Source organism: Lissotriton helveticus, chromosome 9, assembly GCF_964261635.1.
Source record: "Lissotriton helveticus chromosome 9, aLisHel1.1, whole genome shotgun sequence".
NCBI classification, from domain to species: domain Eukaryota; kingdom Metazoa; phylum Chordata; class Amphibia; order Caudata; family Salamandridae; genus Lissotriton; species Lissotriton helveticus.
This window is the reverse complement of record NC_136070.1, coordinates 424862433-424876367: the sequence shown is the minus strand read 5'-3', so window position 1 is coordinate 424876367 and position 13935 is coordinate 424862433. Positions and strand designations below refer to the sequence as shown.

Below are 13935 nucleotides of genomic sequence, written 5' to 3'. Positions count from 1 at the left end.
AAGTTCAAATTAAAGTGAATCACATATGGGTGGCATTAGACATCATGATTTACATATGAAACATGTGGATCCCACAGCTCCTTTTTCCAAAGTATAACCATAAACCAATGTCTAACTCTAAAGAGGCGTCTGCTAGTGACCTAAAAATGAGATGTGTTGTGGAGATACAGCACCTCTGCCATGTTATATTTGTCTGCCTGTACATAAAAGGGCTGAGATAAACAAGCAGTGGGTCACTCTGCATGAAAGAATCCTTTGAAGATGTGGCTGCTGCACAGAACGTTCTGGCTGAAAGTTACAGGTGAAAGGTTATGCAAACTGGTCAGATCACATGACAACTACATGTGCAGGAATGGCAAATGAGGGTCTTGATCAGAAGTCCGGGTGAGGTGATGACAGAGGAGAAATATGGAGAGTGAGTGACTAAGTAAGAGGGCAGTTGTAGAAACTGAGCTTGGAAATGAAGTGAGAAAATCTTTGAGAGGTTCTTTAGCAAAACTCACCCACACCAGAGCAGCAGCACATTACGAAAGAATTGTGCTACGCCTCTAGGTAAGCAGAAGTGCAAGGACTTTTATCATTGTGTATTTATTCTATACTTCAATGAGAGTTCAGTATGTGTAGAATGTAAGGTTTTGGCCACCTTCTACTGACACTTAACGTCCAGGTCTAAGGACTCGCGTATGATTCAGGTGCTTTACTTGGAAGCAGCAGGGCAAATTATTTAAGAAAATGGTCTTTGCCAGGCAAGCACTTACTGTGAGCAAAATAGAAGCAGTTAATGGGGTGACTCAGTATAATCCCTGTATGTTCTTTTTAGGTCCAGCTTTAGCGGCAGCGCGCGTGCGCTGCTCGCTCTGCGGGGCATGCAGTAGTAGAGTATGGGGAGACAAGCTGCCCTCACTTTCGCACCCATATTTTTCATTGGCTTCTGTCTTAGTCCTTCGTAAATTCTGTCTTCCGATTTATTATGAGGCTTGTTAGTACCGCCTTATTATGGCCATGTCTTCATTTGTACCCTCCCATGGTAATTGGCCCCTTTACTTCGAGTGTTACACTGTACGGTACATGTTAATTAGTGCACTATTTTTCTCCCTCCCCCGCCCACACTCCCATTGTCCTTGCATTCTCGCCCTCCTCCGGCTCGCACTCCCGTTGTCCGTACCTTCTCACCCCTCCCGACCGCACTCCCGCTGCTGTGCCTTCTTCCCCCTCCCCCGCACTCCTGTTGGTCATGCTTTCTTGCACCCACTACCCCCACCCCCTCCCACTCTCGTTTGCAATACAATAGGTATCGCGTAAATGCGAGTCCTGTTGCATTGCAAATGCTTGTTGTTACTGTAGAAACGTAATTAGACCCCGGTGTGATCCATAAACAAAGTAGTCTAGCTCTTAAACAGGATAGCGGGTGTCCCCAAAACTCTTGCATGGCGGTGTAGGTTTCAGCCCTGCAGCCGGACATCGGCTCTATGCGCACGCTGCTTGGGGAGGAGACGGTGCAGCACACTGTAGAACGGAGCAAGGGCATGTGAGGTCACAACATGGAAAACAGAGTGAGGTAAATAACAATGGGCTGTCTCTGAGACTGTTAATATGCTCACCCAAAAGGAGACAGCGAGCAACATTGCTGCTTTTCTCCCCCACACAAAACACTTGCTTGTAGTAATTGCAAACAATAACGATATTTTTCAAAGCGCTCTGCTGTATGAGCTCACGCAGCATGTTTTTTCTTCTTTGTGGAACCTGGCAGGCGAAAGGGAACTGAAAGGAAAACTGGGGAAAGGCAACTGTTCGGAGCTCATCTTACAGTCAAACAAAAGCATTGGCACCGCCAATAATCCTAGCCGTGGTAAACTGTTGCATTAGTTTGTTCTTACATAAAAAATAATAATAAGGAAAACAAACATTTGCAATGAAATGGGTCTCGCATTTACGCGAGTTTAAGCTATTGGCATTGTAAATGACAATACCTTTTATTTATGTTTTGAAAAACAAAAATGATAGGCATTGTCATTTACAATGCCAATAGCTTAAACTCGCATAAATGCGAGACCGATTGCATTGCAAATGCTTGTTTCTCGGGCAATGTAGAACATGTAGTTAAAAAGATGGATGCTGCAGTGATCTTTTGCTGGCTGTCACCATACATGCTAAATATAGTCTGCTTGTGTAACTGCAAGGATGATATTGCCCATTCAGATCTTCAGTTTCTGAAGGATCCCAGGTACTGAGACAACTTAAACAGGCCAGCATATATGATAAGTGTTTTATCCCACAAATTATTTGCTGTTCCATTTCTCATGTCAGCTTGGTTCGGGGAGGCTTTTCTTGGGCAAATTCCACAGAAATCTATGCCCATATCGGGTGTAAACATTCCCAGACCCTTACCCACAGTGTTACTCTTAAGACACACAAACCATTTGCTGGCAGTAGGAAAGAAAAATAGTGGTGCAGGCTTGCACCAAATAAAACTCAAGGGGAGGCTCTTTAAAGAAAGCGGATCAAACCTCAATCTCTTGCTGATCATCGTCTGTCAGACCCATTCTAGTGGATATAAACATGCTTGCTCTACAGCAAAAAGAAAACACTACTTTAAAAACACATCAGCGACCCTGAGAATTTTGTCAGAATCTACAACAAACTAAGCTGCATCACACCAGTGATCGCCGTTCACAGCCCCAACACATGATCCATGCAACAATGTAATTTGCCTTTTGTAATAAAACTACCATTGTAAGAGAAAACATAGCTTATCCTTCCCTGCCCACTAACCACACTATATCCTTATGCAATTCTGCCAATCACTCATCACAGACTCCACCCCGCTCAAAAACCCTAAGTTACCAAGATGGTCTTGCTTTAAAGAAAAACTCATCACCTACAAATATTTACAAAACAAAACTTCTAAAATTAAACTCCAAATGTTTTTTTCCCATCATCATCAGCATTATCATCAATAATTCAGTATACACAAATGAAATCCTCACAAACTCAAACATGCCATTATCACATTTCCACTGATAAAAACTAAGTCAGACTTCCAAATCAGTTCTTTCAAATTACCATCCTATTTCATGCCTTCCTTGAATTCCCAAGGTTCATGAATCAGCAATGAATACATAGCTCTCCATGCACCTGGAAATCAACAGCACAGCATACTAAGCGGTCGATAGTCAGATTCTAGTTTTCAGAACAACAGACATAACGCCGATAAACATCATAGAGTATTGCATAAGTGCTCGTGACCAGGCCATGGCATGTGCCCTAATCCTCCTGGATCTCTGAGTGGAATTTGACATCACAGACAACAATGTGCTGCTAAATAAAATATCTGCTCATGCTGTGTAAACAGAGTTGGTGTTACATGGTTTATTTACTAAGGCAACCTTATCTAGCAAGTCCAATTTCGGTCTGCCTTATCCAATATCATCTTCATCATCTGTGGTGTAGCTGAAGGATCAGCCCTCTAACTGATCCTGCTCAACATCTGAATGGTCTGCTGTATCAAGTCTACGAAGGACATCCAACTAGTTACCACATGAACACAGACAATGCCAAAATGTTCCCTAAATTAGAGCAAGGTTCTAGTGATCCTTACAGAGTTGCTTAGGAGTGGATTAAGTTCAACAGGCGTTATCTCAACGACCATAAACCAGGGATCTTAGTCAGGAACCAGTGGATATTTCACCTTTACCTGGCCTGGCACTAAGGGCTGGTCTCACATCTTTTGTACATCTATGTGTTTTGTTTGACAGACACCTCTCTTACATCCCCCCCCCCCCCCCCCCAAGTCATTCTACTCTCAAAAACAAATGCTTCACAATTTCACAGAACCTTACTTCTCCTGAAACATCCCCACAAAATTGGCTTGATTCTCTTTGTAGTTTCCTCATACCTGGACTATTTCAATTCAATTCAGTTCAATATTTGCTTTCGATTAGCATCAGCAATCATACAACCTCGACTATTGAAATGCAATCTATGCTGGATTAACAAACAAAACCTGACTAAACTTCAAAGTGTTCGAAATCATGCTGCCTGCCTCATACTCATCCTGAGGCATCATGATAATTACATTCCAGTCCCAAAAGACTATACAGTGGCTTGCAGTGAAAGTAAGACCTCAGTTCAAAACCATATGCATTGTAAACAATGGGCTGCTCCACCAAGCAGTGGAATTTCTCCAACATTTTTTTGCCTTACCAACCGACCAGGAGTTTAAAGTTATCAAATCACAACATTTTGTCTCTAGGTCTTAAAAATGCAAACAATTTGTCAGAAGAACTCTTCACATTCAAGGTTCCACTTTATAGAACAATCTTCCTATACTGACCCTAGCCATATTGACTCGTGGAAGGAGGATTCAGCATTTCTCTTAAGCCTGGGTGCTATTTACTTTAGGCTCCTGGGTTCAAATTATCAAACAAAGGAAATATAGCATCCATTTCACATGTTTCTTCCGCCCAATCTGCGTGGGGTTTATCGAGATACCATGGCCATGCAGCTACACAAGAGGAAGTAGGGCTTCTGTAGGTCACTGTAGAATAAAGCAATTAGCCTTGTGCAACTGGAGAAACAGGGAAAATTAGTTTCTGCTCATGTTTTCTTAATTCCCAAGATCTCAGGGGTATATCAGATTATAATCAACCTCAATTTAGTGAACACATTGATATGGTCATTGCCATTTAAATTGGAGACCATATAAGAAAAAAACTTCTTTGAGACTTACAGAGACATCATGGTGACTCACGACCTTTTGGACATGTACTTCCATATCCCAATGATGACATATAATTAGACGGTTCTCAGCTTTGTTGCACAGAATAGGCATTTCCACTTCAGAGTGATTCTATTCAGACTAAAGTCTAATCTCAGAAGATGTACAAATATCACAAGTGTGGTCCCCTTCACCTCTAAGGGTAGTCACTTTACCCACATATAGATAACTGGATGATGGATATGTCCTCTCCTTCTAAAGAGATGATGGGCCTAGAAGGAGTGCATATTTGTCTGCCAGAGCACAGTTCTCTCATCAAACATAAGAATTGTCTACTGGTGCCATCTCAATATCGAAATTCATTAATGTCCATTTTAAGCCAGACCTCGTTTTACGTTTTTTTGAGTGGAGTGATATCCAGAGTACAAAAACAGTTCTCAGATCTGTTGGCTAGCCATCATGCTCCACGAAAAACATATGAAGGCTCAGGACCATTTGCGGGTGAGTGTTGTTACAGACCCTTGATCAAGGATTCATCTGTATCCTGTCCTAACCCTTCTACACATTCATTAGGCTCCAACCATGCAGGAATTTGATCGATTGATACAGTCAAGCAGGAGGTTTGGAATGCAATTGCAGTAGTGGTTAGTTTCTGACTATCTGTCCAGAGGGTGTTCCAGACGCCACTGTTCATGGGTGGTGGACAGTGATATGTGCATAACAGTTAAGGCTCACTGGTCTCACTGCACCTGAAACTGAAGGCAGTTGACACGTATTCAGAAAGATATTGAGCCATGCTTCAAGAGAAAAATGTCTTAATAAGGACATACAATATGGAGACTGTCACAAATATTAAATCATTTTTGGGTCTCGCTCTTCTTCACAGGAGCTTCTAGTTTTCCAGCCGAATTGCAGTTCAGAGGTACAACTCTTGGTTCAGTCATAACCAGTGCCTTAGAAACAGCCAGCCAGGCTGGCAGGGTATTACCAAGTTTCTCAGCTCAAGGGTTTTGTAATCTAATTGTACTTGGGACTCTCTTTGATTCCAAAGGCGCGGAGTGTGGCTGCCTGATTCATACAATGGCCCTAAGAAATCCTCTGTGCTTTTTCACTCTTTCAGCTCATCCCCTATGTTACTCAGAATCTGTGAGGACCAAGTGACTATCATTCTCGTGGTTCCCTCTGAACCATGCACATCCTGGAATTCCTCTTTTACATGCCCTGGCTATGAGGCCAGCATGAACGTTTGATTTTCTTCCATACCTTCTTCAGTTCTGCTATGTGGGGAATCATGCACCTAAGATATGTCCCTTGTCAGACTAGAAACTGAAAGAGTGAACTCCAGAAAATGGGATTAACAAGATATTTGGTATAGGAAATCTAGCATGCCAGATGAACGTTTATGTTCAAATCCTACTCTAGCCTTTGGGTTGTTCCAGAACTAGTGCATGGATAAAGATGTTCGTCCCTTGCACATGTTTTTAGGCTTACTGATTTATAGATATGTACCTCGGCAATTAAATGGGCAGCAAATTAAGACCTTCACAGATCATGGGACGTGGGTTGTTGCGGTGAGGGAGAGCCACTGGCAGCTCGATTAGTGAAATGTTCTTTATCAGACATCTCGTTAGATTCATCAGTCTGCAATGGGGGCCCTGGATAACACAGGGAGAAACACTTACACTCATAATGTTACAAGAATGACAGGGGTCCTTGCCTCATAATGAGATAGCCTAATCACTAGAAAAATAATAGAATGAATAAAAGGACATATCATGAAAACGGAACGAGAGGTTGGGTGCATGGATCGAAAACTTACAGAACTAGAGAAGAAACTGTGCAAGCAGGAACAGAGTTCAGGGGCCTATAGTATAGAAGTGCCCTGGAGGCGCAACGGGTGATAGCACTCGCTTTGCGAGCCCCCGGGGCATTATGCCATTACAGAAGGGCCGCAGACGCTTGTGCGTCCCCTAATACCGAAAACGTTGGTGCACATACAGCGCCAGCACTTTCTCAAGTGGGCGATCCCTCATTTGCATGGGGGGAGGGCCCATGCAAATGAGGGAATCCCTTTGCCTCTGCACCCGTGCCGTATTACAGATGCAGGCGCAGCAGCAAAGAAGCTCTCAGGAGGCGCACTGACAGTGCGCCCTCTGGAGGACGAAAGGGGTCCCATGGACCCCCAGACATTCGCTTGCACGTGGGTGCAATCTCACTGTACACACCTGCAAGGGGAACACTAATCCTCCTTAAAAGTGCAGGCGGGTTGCTGCCTTAACTGTGAAAACAGAAAGCGGCTTCAAAGCTGCGCTCCGTTTTTCACATGAATGCTCTGCCCCCTAGGACAGCACAAGTTCACGACTGCCCTGGGGGCAACGTACTCATCATAATACAGCGCATTTTCCTTCATTGCGCCGGGCGTACCTTTTAAAGGGTGCGCCCAGTGCAATCCAGGAAAATGTGCCGCATCCATAAAAAGGCCCCAGGTTTTTTCAGTAGTTTGGAAATTGTGCTAGCTTCGTGATATATTTCCTTGACAACAAGGTGGAACTCCATGACACTGAGGTAACAGCTGTAAAGTTAAAAGTCCTGGAACTATCCCAGCCCTCGGTAGTGTGGAGCTATACGAGGTGGTGCAGCACTGCCTCATTCTGACATCCTGATGGGCAAGGAGGAGTCACTGAGCTAACAGCGACGAGACTGTCAACCAGGGACCTTTAGGGGAAGAATACTAAACTAGGCACAGTACTAGTGGTACACGGCAATGCTCTACTGATATAGCGTGTAAGCCGGGCTTCTCCAACAGTAGCTCGTGAGCTACCGGTAACTCTCCAGCTACCCGTCAGTAGCCCTCCTATCTGCAGCCCAGACTACTAAATTAGAAGCTTTTGCATGGCTGCATTAATATATGCATACCAAAATTGAAAAGTGTGTATTCAGGACAAAAATAGCTTATGTGTGGAGAAAGTGGTTTCAGTTTTCAAAATATATTGAACGCTATTTGAGTGATACATTATAAGGTTTTGGGGAGACTTGTTACTAATTAAATTCGTTCCATGGGTATAACTGCTATGGCTGTTTTATATTACCCATGTAGACACATTTCCCATTTACGAAGCATTTTTAAATGAATGCTAGCATCCATGTCTGATGCACTACGGTGATCACGGCCGGCAATCGTGGATATTGTGACTACTATTGTAATCTTGTCTGATGATGTCACTATTCTAACTTTGAATGAATATTAAATTCATAAAGCGCAGACCTAGCCCAAGGGGCTTGGGGCGCTTTTCTTTGGCCATAAGTAGTTCTTATTACTCAAAAGGTTGGAGACCCCTGGTGTAAGCGGAAGCCGTGGTGAAGACTAATCTAACAGTGAGGGGTTCCAGAACATACACACCCCTAGACCGGAGGCACGACACACTAGTTACAACAAGAACTTCAAATGATTAAGAAAGAAATGTTGCTGCCTGTGTGACCTCCATGTGGTTTCCAGCCAAACATAAGAGTTGTCAAGGAGGAAGGACATGGTGTATTCCACTCCCACAGTGTCCAAAGATCCTCCACAATCTAGAGGTCAAGGTTCATGCTGCTCGACTCCAGTGGAGATGCCAGATTGGCTCCAAAGGTGAGAGACTCTTCGCTGTTTCCCATTGAGTTGAAACAAAGTAATACTTTATTCTTGGCATAAACCGCGCTCTTGTTGCCGAGTTTACTGCGTTATTGCTGCACTGCACGTTCAAAGTTCTAATTCTTACACAATATGATTATGTAATTGAAACGATATGGTACAATGTGTCTCTTCCGGCCCTCCCTCCCCCTCACCCGCTGTTTGGTTTCTACCAAGAAAGATTACGTTTGAGAATTAGTTGTAAACGGGCCTGCCCCGATGCTTAGTGGTATATTTCTGAGCTTAAGGTTTCTCTCTACTAATATTTTCTTAATAAAGAGAATTAATCAATCCGCCTCCTACTCTTAATCAAAGAATTAACTTGTCTTGACGTGCAGTAGCTCATGACGAGAATCGCACACAAAGCATGGCTGGCCTCCCATTCCAAAGCGGCTGCACACCGACACTGGTCGCTTTGCAAGGCTTTGGCGTCTGGTATCCGCGTGAGATGACGGGCAGGAAGTCGCTAGGAAGGAGACAGGAAACGGACTTTTATCTTCCCTACCGCAGTGTGAAGTACACGAGTCCCAGCAACCTGGGCGAACATGACGGTACCGTGGGTTAGGGGGTGTTTCAGGATCCAGCGCTTGAAAGTCCCTGCTTCAAACATCGATCCAAATTATAAACAATAAAGTATTAATAATAAATATAAGTGTGCAAATGACAAATCACAGCTGTCCATGCAGACATAGGAACCGAAGATCGCAAGCGTCTTTATTCATCACTTAAGTTTCATGCATTTACGTCCTCTGTAAGGACACCCTAAACCAAGAAGAGGAGTGCAATATCACAGAATAACAAGCATTTGCAATGCAATAGGTCTCGCAGTTGTTAGAGTTTGAGCTATTGGCATTGTAAATGGCAATGCCTTTTATTATGTGTTGGTTTTTAAAACATAAATAAAAGTCATTGTCATTTACAATGCTAATAGGTTAAACTCTCGCAAATGCGAGACCTATTGCATTGCAAATGCTTGTTACTCAAGAATTCCCCTTCAGAATGTCACCCGACAAATACCCCACTGTCCTTCATCACAAACCCCTCTCATTCTTTGGCGACTCATACCGCCCACTAATCATTTCATGCCCCCGTGGCGTCACCCTTACTTAGTGGCATGGAGAACCACTCATGCAGAACCCAAGCAATGCCTCTCATAACTTTGTGATGAACATTACTATCAACTCTTTATTTCATCTGGTACACCCAGTGCCATCTCATCATTATTAGACACCCCACAGTGCTGACTGGTCACTAGATAATCCAGAACTATCCAAACATCCAGTAACCCACAGTACCCTCATGTTTTTTGCTGGCTGTGCCTATTATCAACACATCAGTGAAACCCTTAATTATACAAATCCTCCACATAAATCCCTCAACATGCTACCCTTCTCCCAAACAGTGCTTCGCCATAATTGTTCGTCAGAGCCCTAACCATAGGACACCCTCCTCTTAATGTGATATACCATCAGTGTCTATCATCTTTCGGACTCATACAGTGCATCCTCGGTATCGGGTACCGCGACAGTAGCATGTTCGTCATTCCTTTGTGCATCACGCTGCCCACTTCTCATTTGACATTTTTACGCTGCAGTCTCTTTTGGGGTGGTCACACTTCCACCCCACACAACATAAACCCTCCCCTTCAATGCCACCGCATCAACTGTCACCTGATTATTCCCTCAAAGCAGTATATGCGACGGAACCTTGTATCCCCTGGGGATCACAGTGGTGCTTGTCATTTGGTGCACACTTCAACACTTTTTCATCAGTACCCCAAAAAGCTCAGCCAAGTTTCGCAGGTCCAGGTTTTTTCTTTGAATATTGGGACTGGTTTAATTTATTCCATGATAAAATAGGACTACAAGTACCAGAATTAAAAGGAAAAAAGCTGGATTGAAGCAGCACGTCACTTATGGACCTGGGAAATTTGTTAGCTATGCCCAAATACTTCCAACACCATCAGACATCACACATAACGCATTAGGTGTTGATGGCATCTTAAAGTACCCCTCCTGATGTGTTTGTCACTCAAGCAGATGCTGCGAGAGGTGGATATGCTAGCTGACCTACCGCTGCCCTTCTTGGGCCCCTTCATGAGTAGTTCGTCAGCCTTTTCTGCCGGCTGCTTGGACAAGGACAGCAGCTCCTTCTCGTTGTACTTCATGCTGGCCGCAGAGCTGTGCTACTGCCCCATGGCGCTGGCTGGCTGGGGGGCGAGAACGCTGCTATCCCTGCTCCACCGTCTCCATTCTACAACCAACACACACCCTTTCCGACCCGCAGTGTGAGCGGGCGACGCTCAATAAAGTTACTGAGAAAAAAAACCCGGAAGACGCTTCACTGAAACTGGGGTCTGCCAACATGAGATGTGGACCTCTAAAGCACCCGTTCTACCACCCTCCTTTGGCGGCCATCTTGGATTGGGAAGGTCGGGTCAACATTTTTAGATCAACATCGGAATAATTATCTTGAAGCAGAAGCTTGGCGAGAAGGGTTACCCATGGCAGATGTTATTAGATGCACATTGAAATGTGTATTTACCTGTACTATATACAAACCGACAATAGTGGCATCCGTCATGGAAGAGTAGCTTCTTAGAAGCTAGGGTTAGGTCACAAATGTGACCATCTTGAAAAGGTCCTATATCCTTATCAAGTGATTTTTGAGTTTTATATAAGACACTTTACAAGAAACTGTCGACAATAATACCAACCTTATTTTCAATAAAGTAAAAGCAGGATGGCACATACCAAGAAACTTAGGCAGACACTACTACATTTCGGGCAAAAATCTCATGGCTCACAGGTTTTGTATTCCTGTTTACACCCTTATAAAATCTACTTGTCACAGACAGCACAGCAACAACCTGGACTGGATAAGCTATTCTTGCATGAATCAGTTATGTGGAGTGTTGAACGTGCAATCTAATCGTGTAGTTGGAGGCTCCAGTCGGGCTTCCCCACCACTGTTGGCACTTTCTGAGAATGAGCACACTGGAAAGTGTCAGTGGAGTGCATTGGGATGACGCACATTCAGGACAACATTGCATGCTCCCAACTTAAATTACAACCTGTGGTAGGTCAAATATGTCTATAAGTCTATAAGACTTCAAGAAAGCTAGATTGGTCAACAGGTGCGTGAAGGCACGGAGTGGGTTCAAGTTGTGGAGCTGGAAGGGAGGAGAACATATAGCATCTCTAGAGAGCCATCCGGCCTCTATATCACACTGTTGCCACCTGTAGCACTCCTTGGGGCAGGCACTGTCTGAGGATATAAATAAAGGAGCGTAAGGCCGCACATAAAGCCGCATAGGTTCTATGCCGGCAGAGACCTATGTGTGCGTGTTGTTACACACCGGAGGCCTGTGCAGCATAGACAGAGAGTGACCAAAGCCACCCCGCTACACTGGTGGGGAGGCCAGTACTGACCCATGCCGCCACGAGGACCGTCAGAGTGAGAGGCCCAAGAATGCACCCAGCCTTGCCGTGCATGCTGGAGCCAGGCACCCCGGATTCCCCCGGCACTCCCAGCAGCTCCCGAGGCCCACGCTGCTATGTTCGCCCAGTCCGGTGGCTGCAAGTCTCCTCGTCTGCAGCAGTAGGTGCCGCCCCACCAAGCATGGCTGCAGTGTCACTTCTGCCCTCTCTGGCACGCTCGTCTGCAGCACTGGTGCCACCTCTTCAATTCACCACACGGCCCAGGAGCAGCCTAGGCGGGGCGCAGTGCACATCGCTCTCCTGCTCCAGTGGAGGCCCGCAGCGCGCTGCGAGGCCAGGAAAGGAACTCCCAACGGGCCAAGCTACGTGGTTCCCCGCAGAACGTGGCCGGGACTGATGTTGGGGCAGGTGGGTTCATGGAGATAGGCCTGTTTTGTTTAAAAAAAGAAAGGGGGTAAAGGACATTTCTGATTATGCAACATCAAGAAAAACCAGCACCGCCTCTCCCCTACCTCGCGCAGGAATGACTGCAAAAATGCGCACAAAAAAAAGGGGCCGAAACAGCTACTGAATCCCTCCCCTCCAGGACTCCGTGACCGGCCTCATCGTTGCCATAGCAACGTTTCTGGAAATCGGTTTGCGACACCAGAAGTCAGGTCACGGAGTCCTGAAAAGGAGGGATCACAGCCGGACAAATCATCCGGACAGGGGCATTGTCCAATGGCAGGCCTCCGTTTCGCGAGCCCGGCCAATGGCAGAAGCGGCGTGGTTTCATGCCCCTTCTTGTTTACAAGAACTCTCGCCTGCAGCAGAGCATGCGCTGCAACGCAGGCTTTGACCTAAAAAGGTGTCTGAACAACCATATTAACAGTTCCTAACAAATAATCTTCGACTGACAACTTACACTTGGAGATTACAAGAAATATAATAGAACCTAACATGTAACAGGCAAAACCATAGCTAACACTAGTTAGGCAAAGGGAAATAGGCTCCACACCCACTTTGAACAACCACCTAGACACAACCACTTACACATAGCGCATTTTTCACACGCTTATATTGAGAGCTGTGAAGACCCCTCTCCTATGTAATACTCCCGCAGACGCCACTCACACCCTCAAACCACATCACCATTATGCGCTCCTCCTCAGCATACTTATTACAAATACCAGAGACAAAGAAGATGAGGCAAAGAAGCAGATCTTTTGCATACCAGTTAGTGATAAAAATGTAACTCCCTTTCCCAAAATTGAAGAAGTGAAACTGATTTTGGCTATTTTTTTGTGTAACCAGGGGCAGTCTTAGGTAGTCTCTCTGTAAACTCAGCACCTAGACACCCCCCCCCCCCGGGGCAATCGCACGCCTAATCAAAAACAAATACTGACCAATCATGGAATCCTTAGACCTTCCCTACTGAGAATCTCCTCTGGGAAAAAGCTTGTATTTTTCAGGAGAAACTGTCCCAACCATCCATCGCCTTAGAGGTCAAACTGTCTCTCTCTCCCTCCCTTCCTCCCTCCCTCCCTCCTAGATCCCTTACATTTCATTTCTGATCTTCGATCCCCACTCACATGCTACTGGTTTGCATATGGCAAACCCAATCGAAGAAACCACACATTTCCCTCTGTACAAGACCAACAAAACATTCACCCCTAAGGAGACATTCTAAAATGTGACAAAGCACAAGAAGATAGATGGTTTAACACCATAAATCACATGGTCACCTTTAAGATACAATTGCAACGAATTGAAAATAACATGTAAAGGTTGCCCTCAAACAAAAATAACTACGTGCAGAAATCAACAGAAGCATAATAGAGACATGTATATACATTGTATAATCATCATAACATTTAGGGGGTTTACTGGCTCTTTTACTTCTCCACAGACCTCCTTGTACATGGACCCTTTCATTATGTCCATTCCTCTTATTAGCTTCCTCAGCATTCTTTTCCTATCACACTTACTCATCACAGTACTACCCATACTTGAACATAAGTCTATTTAGATTCCACACTCATTAGTTTTCTGTCTTTACTGCATTTTTGTACAATTCAGTCACTTTAATGGGTTTTGAAACCTTGAATTCCTATTTAGTGGTTGTAGGA

The 13935-nt window shown here is 44.7% G+C and overlaps 1 protein-coding gene across 4 annotated transcripts in view; it reads right to left on the bottom strand.

The window, feature by feature from the left end:
* The window catches only part of TECPR2 (tectonin beta-propeller repeat containing 2), a 512189-nt gene that overhangs the window by 171748 nt on the left and 326506 nt on the right, over window positions 1–13935 (bottom strand). The window lies entirely within an intron of this gene.